This window comes from Suncus etruscus, chromosome 2, assembly GCF_024139225.1.
Source record: "Suncus etruscus isolate mSunEtr1 chromosome 2, mSunEtr1.pri.cur, whole genome shotgun sequence".
NCBI lineage: Eukaryota > Metazoa > Chordata > Mammalia > Eulipotyphla > Soricidae > Suncus > Suncus etruscus.
The window spans coordinates 116,516,825-116,531,372 of NC_064849.1; the positions used below are offsets into that span (position 1 = coordinate 116,516,825).

Genomic DNA, 14,548 nt, shown 5'->3' on the forward strand with positions numbered 1-14,548 from the left:
GGTGAAGCATTCATTTCATTCAGTCTTGTCACAATATCCCACCACTGCTTTCTGGCATTGAGCGTTTCTGGTGACAGGTCTGCTGTAAATCTCAGGGAAGCTTGCTTGAACATGATTTCCCCTTTTGATCTTGCTGTTTTCAGAATTCTGTCTCTATCTGTGGGATTTGTCATTGTGACTAGGATGTGTCTTGGGGTGGTTTTTCTGGGGTCTCTTTTGGTTGGTACTCTTCGGGCATGCAGGATTTGATCACATATATTCTTTAGCTCTGGAAGTTTCTCTTTAATGATGTTCTTGACCATTGATTCTTCCTGGAAATTTTCTTCCTGGGTCTCTGGGACTCCAATGATTCTTAAGTTGTTTCTGTTGATCTTATCGTAGACTTCTATTTTCGTCTGTTCCCATTCTTTGACTAATTTTTCCATTGTCTGCTCATTTGCTTTAAGTTTTTTGTCCAATCTCTCCTGCTGTATGGAATTGTTATGTATCTCATCTTCCACAGCACCAAGTCTATTCTCAGCTTCTGATACCCTGTCCCAGAGCTTATCCATTTTGTCATTCACTTCGTTTACTGACTTTTTCAGTCCTGTTAGTTGACATGTTATTTCAGTTTGGAGTTTTGTCATTTCTGCCTTCATATTTTCTTGGTTCTTATTAGTGTTCTGTTCAACTCGATCCATGGTTTCTTGGAGTCTGTTGAGCACCTTCCATATTGCTAGTCTAAAGTCCTTATCTGAGAGGTTGATTAGTTGTTCAGTCATTATCTGGTCCTCAGAATTGTCATCTTCATTCTCTATGTCTGATGCTGGCCTGCGTTGTTTCCCCATTGTCACACTTGTATTGTGGGTTTTTCTACGTGTTGTAGTGGTATTCATTGTCTATATGATGTAGGCAGCACACTCCTCTGGCTCCTCCCTTTCTGGATGGGCTGACTTGCCTCTAAGGGAGGGGAGTCCTCCGTGGATGAAGCCTCACACTGGGTCAAATCTTAGGCCCGAGCATGCAACAGAGAAGACAGTCCAGAGAGAAATGTTTGCTTCTGTGATATAGCGCCGTTCTTAGTGTGATTTTTCCTTCTTGTTGCAATGGAGTTCTTTCCTTAGAAAGAGTGCACGGCCGCTCCGCTTCGCTACGCGGCCGTGCTCCTCTGAGCCTCTTTTTGCCCCACTCGCAAGAGTTTCACGCAAGAGGACAGTAGACAGACATAGACAGGTCACACTCACAGTCTTTCACAGCTGAGCCCCACTGGGCCGGTGTACTTTCGCGGATTTTCCCCGCCTGGTGTCACACACAGGGAGCCAGCTTTTGCCAGGTCTTTATGTCAATGTTCAGGGTGTAAGGTCTCATTGCACTACAAGATTTGTGTGTTCCCATTTCTATTAGACAAGAACCCATTGGTATGTATAGTATTTTCCCATGTTAGTGTGCCTACGCAAACAAGTAATAAAGCCACGTGGTGCTATCAGATATATGGGGGCATAAGAACATTTCCAACAAGACCCATACCTTGGTTCAAACATAAGTATTAAACTGAGGGATTCTTTCACACCAAATTCCATATTGAGCAGTTCACAAAAAGAAGATAAAAAAACATGGGGGGGGGGAATCATCACTGTATAAGAAAGTATTTAGCAAAAGTTATAGCCGTCAAAGAAAACACCCATAAAATGTTGAAAAGATATGCGTCATTTTTATGCCTTTTAAAATAGTTGGGTGGGTGTTAACTCTAGGGCACTACTTTGGAATGTGAATTAGGACTCAACAGTACTTAAGTTAGAAAGGGTAAAAAAGGAGTAATGATGATAGGAGATAAAGAAGTTAAAGAGAAATAAGAACTTATGAAGGGGTATGCAAAAGGGCAGACTACAAAATGGACATTCTGCATACATAAAAACATAATTCAATGATAGTGAGTACTATTAATGTTTCTTGTGAGAGTACTATTAATGTTTCTTGTGCTACATTTTGAGAATGTAGACTGGACAGAGATTACCAGTGCCAGCCAAACCTCCTCCTGCTCGACTCCCGGCTCCCAGGAAGGAGAGATCCTTCAAGAAGCTGGGAGACCAGAGGTTCAGAGCCCCACCCAGACCCTCCCTAAGGAGCCGCATGGATAGTGGGGGAAGGCCTAGGGTACCTTCAGGCTCCACCAAGGGACCCAACTCACCGGCTTGCCCAGGCGTGTGGCCCGGGGAAGCCCTGGAGATCTGGAGCAAGGCGGCAGAGGGGTGCTGGGGTTACCCAAGTCCCGCACCCCCCCTAGGCCTGGCCAAGCAGGCCTCCGGCATGGCGTGGGCTTGCCAAACCTCCTCCTGCTCGACTCCCGGCTCCCAGGAAGCCTGTCATTCAGTCTTTTCAAAATATTTTATGATGCTTCTTTCTTTTCTTTTGTTTTCTTTGGGGGGGTGGCCACACCCAGTGACGCTCAAGGGTTACTCCTGGCTATGCACTCAGAAATAGCTCCTGGCTTGAAAGTCCATATAGGATGCTGGGCATCGAACCCAGGTTTGTCCTGGATCTGCCACATGAAAGTCAAATGCCCTACCTCTGTGCTATCTCTCCAGCCCTTCTCTTTCTTTTCTTAAGCCTTTCACTGACACCTTTCATTTACCCAAATGAAGGCTCACACTTCATAACTTACTTTAAAAATATCCTCATAAGATAGGTTATCCTTCAGTAGAGCCTAATTATCTTCCTTATATTCCTAGTTTAGATATGTGGATCGATGCTCTCAGTTAATACCGTGATCCTCAACCCTGGAGAGTCTTTTGAGATGCTATATATGTCCCATACAAATTGGTTGGTAATCTCTGTGGGGCTATTCAAAATGCTGCCCAGACTTGAATTCATCAGTAGTTGAATTCATCAGCTCAGAGCGTTAGCTTTGACTTTTTGCTAAAGTCATTTGGGGAACTTGTTTTCTTTTTGTTGTTGTTTATTGTTGTTGTTGCTTTTTAATCAAAATGAGTTGATGGGCTACTCCTAACTCTGGAATTACTACTCGTGGTAATGTTCAGAGGATCATATGGGATACTGGGGATTAGGCCTGGGTCAGTTGCATGCAAGGGCAAATACCCTACCTACTCTATATTCTTCAGCCCCATTTGGGAGAAATTTTAAAGACCTAGCCTACATTTAGGTCAAACACACTTTAATCTTTGTACATGGGTCTTTTTGCACATTTGTATTTTTGCAGATCTTGCTAGGTACTTGCACCTTGAGAAGCACTGGTTTTAAAGGTTCCATTATATAACATCTAGATAATGGGGGTTTTTTTTGTATTTTTTTAGATCTCAGATGATAGAAATTTTTGAGATGAGAGTGCTCACATAATTGCCAGGTGCCATAAAAACCTAGAAGGATTCCTGTTTATTCATAAGTGTTCCCATCAAAGTTAGCCTCTTGAAGCTAAGAATTCTGAAAAAAACTCAGAGTCTAGAATAGGGTCTATCAGATTAAGTGTGCAGCTTCACCTAAGTAGCTGTTCTAGGCACTATTTGCAGAACAACAAAGGCTCTCATAGAGTTTCATAGTGTCTCTAGTTAGAATTTCCCCTTTAACCAATGTCCCATACTTTCCAAGGACAATACATAATATAGCTCCTATATATCTTTTTCCGCAGAATTAAGCATTCAGATATCCAGGATTAAGGTTTTGTTTTACCAACTTCTGTTTTACAAGAATATTTTTAGTAGAGAAAAACTCCTCTCAAAATATTTAAGACAATAAGATCACTAGTCTCATATTATTAGGTTTTCAATTTTTTTAAGTGAAAGTATCAATAAAGATACTAGAGGCTAAATTTCAGAACAGATTATGGATATACCTGTTTCAGTTCAAACCACCTCTAATAGTAGGCTCAGGTTTCATTTTAAAAGCTTCTGAAATACAACATGTGAGCAGTTGTCTATAGGAAACACTTTTGGAGTTATTGATTTTGTAAGAGGAAAATGGGAAAGGCCATATTGGAAAGATTATGTAAAATCAATGAGTTTCAAGGGAATAGTATATATTTCTTTATGTTTAATCTCCATAACAAAGTGCTTCTTTTCTAGTATAATAGGGGGTTAGAATCAAGTCAGTTTTATTTGGACAAGTTACTTATCCTTTCTGAATTTCAGTCTTCTGGTCTCTTAACTATGAGCAATTTGATTATTCATCTCATAGAGTTGTGATAATTAAAGGGGATACTAAAATTATTTATTATAGTGTATTATCCATAGTTATTTAATATTTGATTTTAAAAATAGTAAATATTTTGTAACATTTATTTTTTGTGGAGAGCACACATGGCTGTGCTCAGGGCTCCTAGCTCTGCACTTAGGGCTCACTCCTGCTTTAAATATGTTTGGTGCCCAAAACTGAATTCAAGTCAGTTGCATGCAAAACCAGTACCTTAACTTCTGCAGTTTCGTAGGCCTTACCTTGTTGCTTGATTTTCTACACAAAAGAGGGAATTTGGAGAAAGAATAGTTTCTGACAGTAAGTGAACTATGACAGTATATTCACTTTCTTGATAAGGTATGTATAATACATAAAACTGAAAGGCTGTTATGAACCACAAATTTCACAAATTTATTTCTTTTCCTCACTAGAATCTAGCTCTAGATTTATTTATTGCCTTTAAAAAAGATTTTCATAAGTAATTATTCATACTTTTAATTTCTTGTATGTCTTATTGCTTTCCCTTTCTTTTTTTCTTATATGGATAGATACAAAGACAAACTCTAGAAATACCTTGCCACATTTAAATATTAGATGCAAAATCTTTCTATTTTCTTTCTGTCTAATGGCTCATAGTACATATATAACAACATTATTGAATTTCTCCTAAATATGCTTTTTGGGACTCCTTTAAAAAGCAAATTAATATTTAATTAGGTAATTATCATGGTATAATTAAAACTCTGAATATTAATAATATTAATATAAAATTAATATAATAGTATATAATATATTATATAGTTAAATATATTGTACATATAATCTATAATAATGTAATATTATATTAATATTCAGAGTTTTAATTATGCCTTGATAATTACTGTTGGGTTACTAATCCTACCTTAATCAATAATTGTGCCCACCCTAGGGTGTGATCTAGAGATAGTATATTGGATTATTCCTTACTTGATATTTGGCTCCCACCCTAGGGTGGTACCTGATTCTTGTCTATAAAAGCAAGAGTCTGAAGAAGGCTGGGGCTTTTTCTTCAGCCTTATCCACTGAATAAAGCTGATATCTCCTGCAGCCTGACTGCCTGTGAGTTTTCTATCGGCCGCTATCCTGAACCCTCAGAACCGCAGGCTGAATAGGGTGGCAGATGAGTTGTCCGAGCTGAGGAGAAAGACCTCATCCTCCTTCCCACCATCATTCAGCCCCATCCAGGGCTGACTTGCAACAAATTACCTAATTAAATAATATGTATTATATGATATATACTATTATAATTATTATAATTATTAAAATGGTACTATTGTAGCAATTTAAGTTGAAAGAACTACTTGCTGAAGCAAAAATTTTGGAGCAAAAATTAAATGAAGGTACCAGAGATGTAGTACAGAAGTTAAGGTGCATATCTTGCATGTTGCTGATTTGGATTCAATCCCTAGCACTCATGGACCCTTGGCATCACCTGATGGGACCCTGAAAATTCCCTAGCTCTACTGCTTCATGCTTAGTTATCCCTAGCATGTTAAAGTCTGAGTAGCACAGCATTCTTTATTTTGATTGCAAGTACCATTTGGAAAGGCCATGATGATAAATCTTAAAAAATCAAATGGAGAATAAATTTGCAAGGAATGATTATACGTATGTATGTATATGGTGGTGGTGATAAGGGATGTAAATGTTAGCTTCTATGTGGGATAAGGTAGACATAGAAGAATATGGAATTGAAGAAAGTTGTTATATAATAAATTTTCCAAATCTGTGGGTAGTAACACTAATTTAGCTATAATAAAGTCATAATTCTCCCAGAGGAGCAAAAGAGTGGACATAAGATATAATTATAAATTTGTGGGGCCGAGAGATAGCATGGAGATAAGGCATTTGCCTGGCTTGCAGAAGGACAGTGGTTTGAATCTTCGAATCCCGGCATTCTAGATGATCCCCTGAGCCTGCGAGGAGCGATTTCTGAGCGTAGAGCCAGAGTAATCTCTGAGCACTGCTGGGTGTGACCCAAAAACAAAACAAAACAAAACAAAAAAACTTGTGTTACGGGGCTGAAGCCGTGGCACAAGTGGTTAGGCATTTGTCTTGCCAATGCTAGCCTAGGATGGACCTCAGTTCCATCCCCCAGAGTCTCATATGGTCCCCCAAACCAGGAGTGATTACTGAGCGCATAGCCAGTAGTAACCCCTGAGCGTCACTGGGTGTGGTCCAAAAACCAAAAAAAAAAAATTCATTTCCCCCCAAAATACCAAAATGATCTCTTCAAAAATTCATCATGTTTTGCTAGTTGTCCACCCATGCTGACCTTGCTGGTGCACTAACAACCCTTGCTGAGAAACTCTATCATCTAAAATATGTTGTTCAGACGGCAGTCCAAATGCCCCAGAACAAGGGATTGACAACTTCTTAGCAATATTGCTACTTCTAACAGTGTTTGCCCTCCCCAAATCAACTGTAAGTGATGCTGTTATCTCTGGAATTTACCAAGAACTCTTCCACCAGAGTAGTTCATTGTTATTAAGAAAGCTCTGCAGTTGTCTGTAAACAAGATCATTAGCACCTAGAAAAAAAAAAGCATTACTTTGGTTGTAGAACAGATTCAAATCATGTTTTGAATCAGAACAGATTTTTAGGATTCAATTATTTTTGATGCATTGTGGTGGAAAAAAAGTTAAAATTTTATTTCAGGCTAACCGAATATATATTGATTATGACAAGAGATCAACTGTGATATTTTCTTCAACATTGAAATATAGACATTCAGTTTTTGATGCCAGGACAAACCACTTAACTCCATCATCACTGTAATACTACCCTGGAGCATTTGAACTGTTCCTTCACAATGGTCAATGAGTGACCCAGGGCATGTCAGTCTTTTCTTGCATGTTTTTCCTCACTAATCCTAATTGCTTTAAAGAGGTAATTACAAGAGGTAATTCATGACTAATTTATGCACTTACATTTCACAAAACAAAAAATAAAACCTTTCCTAATTCCCAGTGCTTTAGTTATTAATTATTTATTTTGTGACCATCCTTCTTTGATTATATTATCTGTTCAGAAAAGTCTATTTTCAATGACTGCATCTATTTGACTTTTCTGAAATTCTAAATGACACAACATTAGTCATTCTTGCTAATGGTTTTTTAATTTAGACACTATGGAATAGGTTTGACATTAGAGGCAAAAGTAGCATTCCTAGAAGGAATGTCAAATGTATTTTAAATATTTCTTCCATGGCTTTGCATGACAGTTTAAGATTAACTACCTTATAGATCTTAATTGACTTTACACCAAAATGTTTTTATAAAAGAGTGAGACTTCTCTTAGTAGAAATTTTATCTGTCTTTTCAGCATTTCTTCCTCCTCACTACTTTGATGTTTCTGTGAGTGTACCATTTTTTCCAATTTACCTACTGTTAGTCATTGGCAAATAATAGAAATTTTTGTTATGATGGAAGCACAGGCATAAAAAACATATCTGCTTATAGCATACAAATGTTAATATGAATGCATATATATTTATTTGTATGTAGTTATAATGTTCTATATTTTAATGTGAAGGCTATTGACTGTTGGTATTCCATATGGTAGAATTTTAGTTAATTAATTTTGGTTAATTCCAATTTAACCACATGAGACTTGTGGCTGCTATCTTGGGCAACACAGTTCTACTATTATACAATACAAACAGATACTGAAAGAAATCTCTGATAGGTGTTCTGTAAGACACTGATTTTCATCATACTGAAATACAGTAGAAGATGTAATATCTCAATTAATGGCAATTATCTACATTTTAGAGAGAGGAACCAAAGAATGAAGTAACTTGCTTGACATTATAAATTTAGCTGACAGATTTGGAAACTAAAATAAAATCTGACATTAAAAAGCTAGTCTTTCTATTGTCTCCACTCACTGAACTGGCTCAGATCACTTTAAAATTATTTCTTCATCACTGCACATTCAGAGCACTTCCTAGTAACCAGCAATTCTGTCTTCACAGTCTGGTTCCTTTCATGGTATTTTCAGTACTTATGTTGTTTCTTTTCTAGATTTAGTCTTGCTCATATTCTTTTTTAATAACTATGAGTTTCTGCTTAGTTTTCCTGGTTTTGCTAACTCTGTGCAGCTGACATTGTATGTGTTAAACTTCTTTGGGTTATAAGCATCTACAATGCTTTCTAGATGGCTGAACAAAGCACATCTGAGTTTTCAACACTACTCCACAGATTACATTTTCAGTTTCCCAAACTCATATTATATTTGTGCATTTGAACTTCCAGATAATTTTGGAGCTTTTTCCTGAACTCCCCAGTAATCAATGTCATTTCCACCTCTTAAGGGCCAACCTATTGGTTTGGGTTTTGTTATTTTGTTTTGCCTTCAGTTGCAAGTGACACACACAAAATCTAATAAACACTTCCCATCTTCACAATTCATAGATATAATTTTTTTCAATTTACTAGTGTAGAAAAATAGAACCAGATGATTGATTTCATTTATACTGAACATATAGGAAACTCAGAAGAGGGGTCCAACTAAAAAACTGATTTCAGTGTGCATTCAAAAGCTAATACCAGGTTCCTGAAAGTAATCAAAATACATAAAAAATTTTAATAAAATCAAGGATTTTTATTTCCAAGAATTTTTTGAAATAAAACAAAGCTATACTGGAATTTTTTCAGACCACAACTCAGAACATTTTCTCAAAATTATTTGACATCGAAAATTTCTGCAGGCTAAATAATTTGTCTCCTTAGAGTATGCAATCTACAGAGATCAATGTTTTGAGGATACCAATTGTGGTGGTTTTGTGTAGCTAGATTTCTAGAAGTGCTCTAACAGCAGCATAATATACCATAATGCTCATGGACTAATCTAAGATTATAATATTATGACTAATATATAATGGCTGGTAAATGTGTTCTCTAAATAAGATTGGGAAAGGTTTGATGTACACCAGTTTGCTTATCTTTTTTTTTTTCTATATTTTCCTCAGCCCTCAGCCTTCACAAATCACTCTCAAACCCACCCCTCCAAAGTACTCACTGGAAGGGGAATAGAGGAGAGGGAAGAGTTATAGGCTGTTTCCCTATAACATCTTTGTTATCATCTTTGCCTGTTTGGGGATGGACTGATTAAAGTTTCCAAAAGAACAGTCAGGATTCCCCTTCTGAATTTGCTTATCTTATAGGATAAGTCAGAGGTCTCTGTGGGCAGTTATTTCCAGAAGGTTCATCCTTGGTAGATCTTAGTTATCTTCTTGAGTCAAAAAGTACTTTAGAGCATAAGGGAAGTAAACAACTTTATCTTTTAAGTTTCCTTATTGTTTGCATAAAGCAGACTTGAATTTTACTACATGCTTTAAATGAGACTTCCTTTTTAAATCTTCTTTTTTTTTTTATCACCCTCTAGATAGACTAACAGGAGCTATAAAAGCATGGAAAACATGGATGATTCATTTAAAAAAATAAAAATGAAGCACTTTTTCTGAGCATAACTTCTCACTACTCATGAAAAAAAACCTGGAAAGACAGAGAAAGGTGTTGGTATGTCAGTATTAAGATAAAGTTAGTATTCAGGTCAGCAAATATGAAAAAAAGAATCAAGTGGGTCAGTGATGGGAATGACATGTAAAGGTCTTTTAAAATAAGATTAACAAAGACAAGACCCAAGGAGAGAATAGCTATTTTCTTGGGATGCTATAATAAATTACTGTAGCTATGCTTCTTAAAATACCAGAAATATATTGTTTCATAGTTTTGGATGCAAAAGTTTAATGTGAAACTATTCTTTATGTAGATTCCTTCTGGAGGTCATGTCAAGAAAATGTATTGTTTCTCTACACTAATTATCATGGTTGCCAGCAGTTTTTGGCATTTATTGGGTGGTACTAGAAGACTCCAATCTCTGCTTTATCACAGTGTCCCAAATGCCATGGCAGTTCACAGTGACAGTAATTGGATGGCCTCTTCTCTATATCTTCAAAGGACCTTTTTTTGTCATGAGGTCTCATGTCATGAGGATTTGGGGCCCACCCAAACACACTATGACTTCACCTTAATTTAACTAATTACACCTTAATGGAGTCTTTTTCCAAGTAAGGTTACATTCTAAAGTTCTAGCTAGAGAGATTTTCTGAGGACACCCTTCAGTCAGTAGAACCACGTTAAGAATGATTGGTATTCCCTAATCTCAGAGCTCTATATGACACAGTGGAGAGCTAAATTGGAGACCTAGAGGTGCTGACAGTGCTACAAGTTTGCTCCGAGTTTGGAGTTGTCTGCATGTTAGTCATACACAAGAATAAGAATTTAGGTGCTATTCAGAGGTCCTTATCATAAAATCCATGACTGGGTTTCAATGTATCTATTTATTTATTTATTGATTTTTGTTTGTTTGTTTGTTTGTCTTTGGGCCAGACCCGGTGATGCTCAGGGGTTACTCCTGGCTCTTCCTCAGAAATTGCTCCTGGCTTGGGGGACCATTTGGGATGCCAGGTTTCAAACCTAGGTCTGTCCTGGGAAGCTGTGTGCAAGGCAAATGCCTTACCACTGTGCTATCCCTCTGGCCCCATGCTATCTTTTTTTATACATCCCATAAATGTATGCTATTATTGTATGTGTATTTTTCTCCCTCTAACTTGTTTCACTCAGCATAACACTCTCCATAACTATTCATGTATATACAAATTTCATGACCATTTTTCTAACAGCTGCATAGTATTTCATTGTGTTAGATGTACTACAGTTTCTTCATCTAATCATCTGTTCTTGGGTACAGACCTTTATATATGTATATATATGATTGATCAATTTTTGATAAAGTTGCAAGAAATAGGAAGTAGAGTAAGGAAAGCCTCTTCAACAAGTGGAGTTGAGAAAGCTAGTTAGCTACATGCACAAAAGTGAGCCTAAAACTTCCTTTAATGCCAGGCACAATCTGGATTAAAAACCTTGATATCAGACCTTAAATAATAAAATACATACAAGAAAATGTACTTTAAAAGTAGGCATAACTCTAAAGCTAAAATAACCTTCAAAGAAAATTAAACAAAAATTAAAAAATATGACTAGATTAAATTGAGGTATTCTTTAAAGAGAGCAGAAAAACCTCAGGAAAAATGGTATTTGAAAGTTAGCAATGTCCTGTCTAGATGAAACTTCTTGCATATCTGTATTTTTTTAAAAATATGTAACGCTTCACGAATTTGTGTGTCATTCTTACGCAGGGGCCATGCTGATCTTCTCTGTATCATTCCAATTTTAGTATATCTGCTGCCGAAGAAAGCAAGGATATCTGTATTTTAAAATAGAATAAACCATAGCCTGAGACAAGTGGTTAAGTTTGGAATTTATGAACTTTCTTTTTAGAAATCACTTCTTTAAAATAATTTCTGGCCTTTAAGGTCAGTGAAAAAGAAGTTCTGAGTGAGGTCAGAAATGAAACTCTCATTCATATAGGTCAGGAAATGAATCCCTGGCAGGCAGAATTTTAAATCTAAAAAAGCATTGTTTATTGTTTGAGCCTGAAATGCAAAGTGATACTAGGATGCGGGAAATGTCAGGGCAGCTACAATCCAGAGAGGACAAGAGGACACAGACTGCCAAGGGTCCATATGACTGTTGTCTTACTCAGCCGCCTTTATTGTTTTTAAATAATGTCTTTATTTAAACACCATGTGTGTAGTTTGATTTCAGGTATAAAAAAGAATACCCCCTTTACCAGTGCAACCTTCCCACCACGAATGCTTACTGTCTCCCACCTCTTTTAAATGACCGAGAGACCATTATGCCACTTAAAAAGTAAAAACAATATTGATTTGGCCATTTTGGATTTGGCATTTAAACTTTCTTCCTTTTCTTAAATTTTTGGGGAATACGCCCTGCTCTCAGGGATCACTCCTTGAGGGGATTGGAGGACTGTATAGAATGTCAGGGATAAAATCCAGGCTGTCTATGTAAGGTACATGTCCTACATACTGTACTATTACTCCAGCCTTTGTCATTTAAACTTTTCTATGATCAGTCATTTAGAGATGCCTAAAATTTAGTAACCAAACTAATGTGTTTTGTATTGAAATAATTTATAAAATCTAGACTTGGGTTGGGGAGACCGAATAGATGAAAGTTTTTATCTAGCACACATCTGACCCCAGTTTTATCTCTAGCTTGGCATATGGTCTCTCAGAACCCCTCCAGTGGTAACTCCTCAGCTCAGGACCAGGTCAGGTATGAACAGAATCAGATATATCCTCCAAACTCTGAACACCTTGAGATGTAGCCCATAAAACAAAAATGATAGTTAGATAAAAGATAGATGCATAGATAGAAAGATAAATAATAGATAGATAAATAGATGATGATAGATGATAGATAGATAGATAGATAGATAGATAGATAGATAGATAGATAGATAGATAGATAGATAGATAGATAGATAGATAGATAGATAGATAGACTGATAGATAATATAAAGATATAGACCTCCTTGAAAATTTAAATGTCTTCCCTATGGACAGGAATGTAGAAGACATTATCTGGGGAAAAACTTCATAGGAAAGAATATTAACTAAATAAATTGAAAATATTTATAATTTCAGACTTAAAACTTATAGTGAATTTCATTTTTTGTGATACTATATTCAGCTTAACTTACATTATCTTCAATGAAGAAATACTTTTTATTTTATTTTATCTTGCTCTCTTCTGCTTTCTAGATCTAAAATATTGTCATTCAGGGGGCCAGAGCAATATAGCACAGCAGTAGGGCATCTGCCTTGCACACAGCCAATGTGGGACTGACCCAGGTTAGATCCCAACATCTCATATACACCCCCCCCCCAAGCTTGCCTGGAGTGATTTCAGATTGATTTCTTAGCACAGAGCCAGGATAACCCCTGAGCACTGATGGGTACGGCCCAAATACCTCTTCCTTTCAAAAATTATCATTCAGGAACCATCACAACAGAAACATACTACGTAGTTGTTTTGATTCTTATGAAACCATTTATATCATTGATAGTAATAAATTATTGTTTTCCTCCTGTGCCTTCCTTCCTCATTTCCAATACTTTGGTAAGATTTGGACTTCATTGAGAAATGCACAATTATATTGTCAAAAGCCACAGAAAAGCTGGGAAGGGTTTTACCAGATAACTTGAATAAGAAAGTGGCAGAATTGGTCAAGTGTTAAATGTAAAAGTTGTAATGACACAACTTTATCATTACAGGAAGGAGTGGTAATCCAGGAAAATATTAACTAAATGCATATCAGAAATGTATTTGCTAAAACAAAAGAATTCCCCAGAAGGCCTAGAAAAAAAACTGTTGACAGAACACTTCGGAAGGAAGGAGTAAAACTTAGAAAGAAAGCCCATCTCAATCCTTGAAGAACATTGACAATACAAATATCTTTAATAAAGCTAGTGTGATGAAGAAGAAAAACAAAAGCTGATTAAATATTAATCATGTTAAATGACTGTGTAAACTTAAATAGAATTAATTTTTAAAATTAATACTTTCTTCTGGCTGTGCTAGAGAACTACATATATGTCTTCTTCCTCCTTCCCACACATATTGACAATCTGCCACCTTCTACTTGGGTCTAATAACTCCTACACAGTAAATTAGTTCAGTGCCTATTAGCAAACCTCCTGTTTTCCTTAAACTTTTTTACCCCAAGACTGGACTTAGATGTTATTTATTAATTTTCCCTCAATTAATACATTCCCTCAAAATAAATTTGAAGGTGGTAAAAATAATTGTCTAAAAATTTAAATATTGAGGGGCACACACAGCTACAATAAAACATTTTCTGGTAAAGATGATCATTTAAATAATCATAATTTCTCTATGGACCTAAATAATTAGTAGAAATAAGAAGTTTGTAAGACTTTAAATAGCAAGTGAAAGGTTTAGCTAGTTCAATATGTGTCAACCTGACATGTTGAATTTGATAATTCGTTGTTGTGAGATATGTCCTTTGTGATGACGTTTCTTTAGGATCATCCATAGTTCTACTAGTGAGATGTTATATACCATCCTTGTCCCAAGATGAAGCTTTCAAAAAGTCTCCAGAAATTACCCAAAGTCCCTTCAGGAGCAAAATACTCTCTCTGACAACATGGCTTTAAAACATGACAAAGACAAAATAATTAGCCTTGATACTACATTTTTCTTTTCCTCTAAAATGTATTTATTATACCTTTTGAACATTCCAAAAATGTGACAAATCTTTGACAGCTTTTTTTTTTTTACTAACTTTATTTGAAGGATGCTTCTGATAGATTTCCACCTTTAACTCATCTTTTACACATGCCAAATTTTCCTTATCATTCTCTCTTTTGAGGGGAAATAAAGGTCCATTCTTT

At 36.3% G+C, this 14,548-nt stretch overlaps 1 non-coding gene across 1 annotated transcript; it reads right to left on the minus strand.

Annotated features, from left to right (window-relative positions):
* Positions 1 to 11,362: 11,362 nt before the first annotated feature.
* On the minus strand, positions 11,363 to 11,469 carry LOC126003142 (U6 spliceosomal RNA). Its single transcript, XR_007493681.1, has one exon. It is a non-coding gene; the product is annotated as a U6 spliceosomal RNA (small nuclear RNA).
* Between the last annotated feature and the right edge of the window lie 3,079 nt (positions 11,470 to 14,548).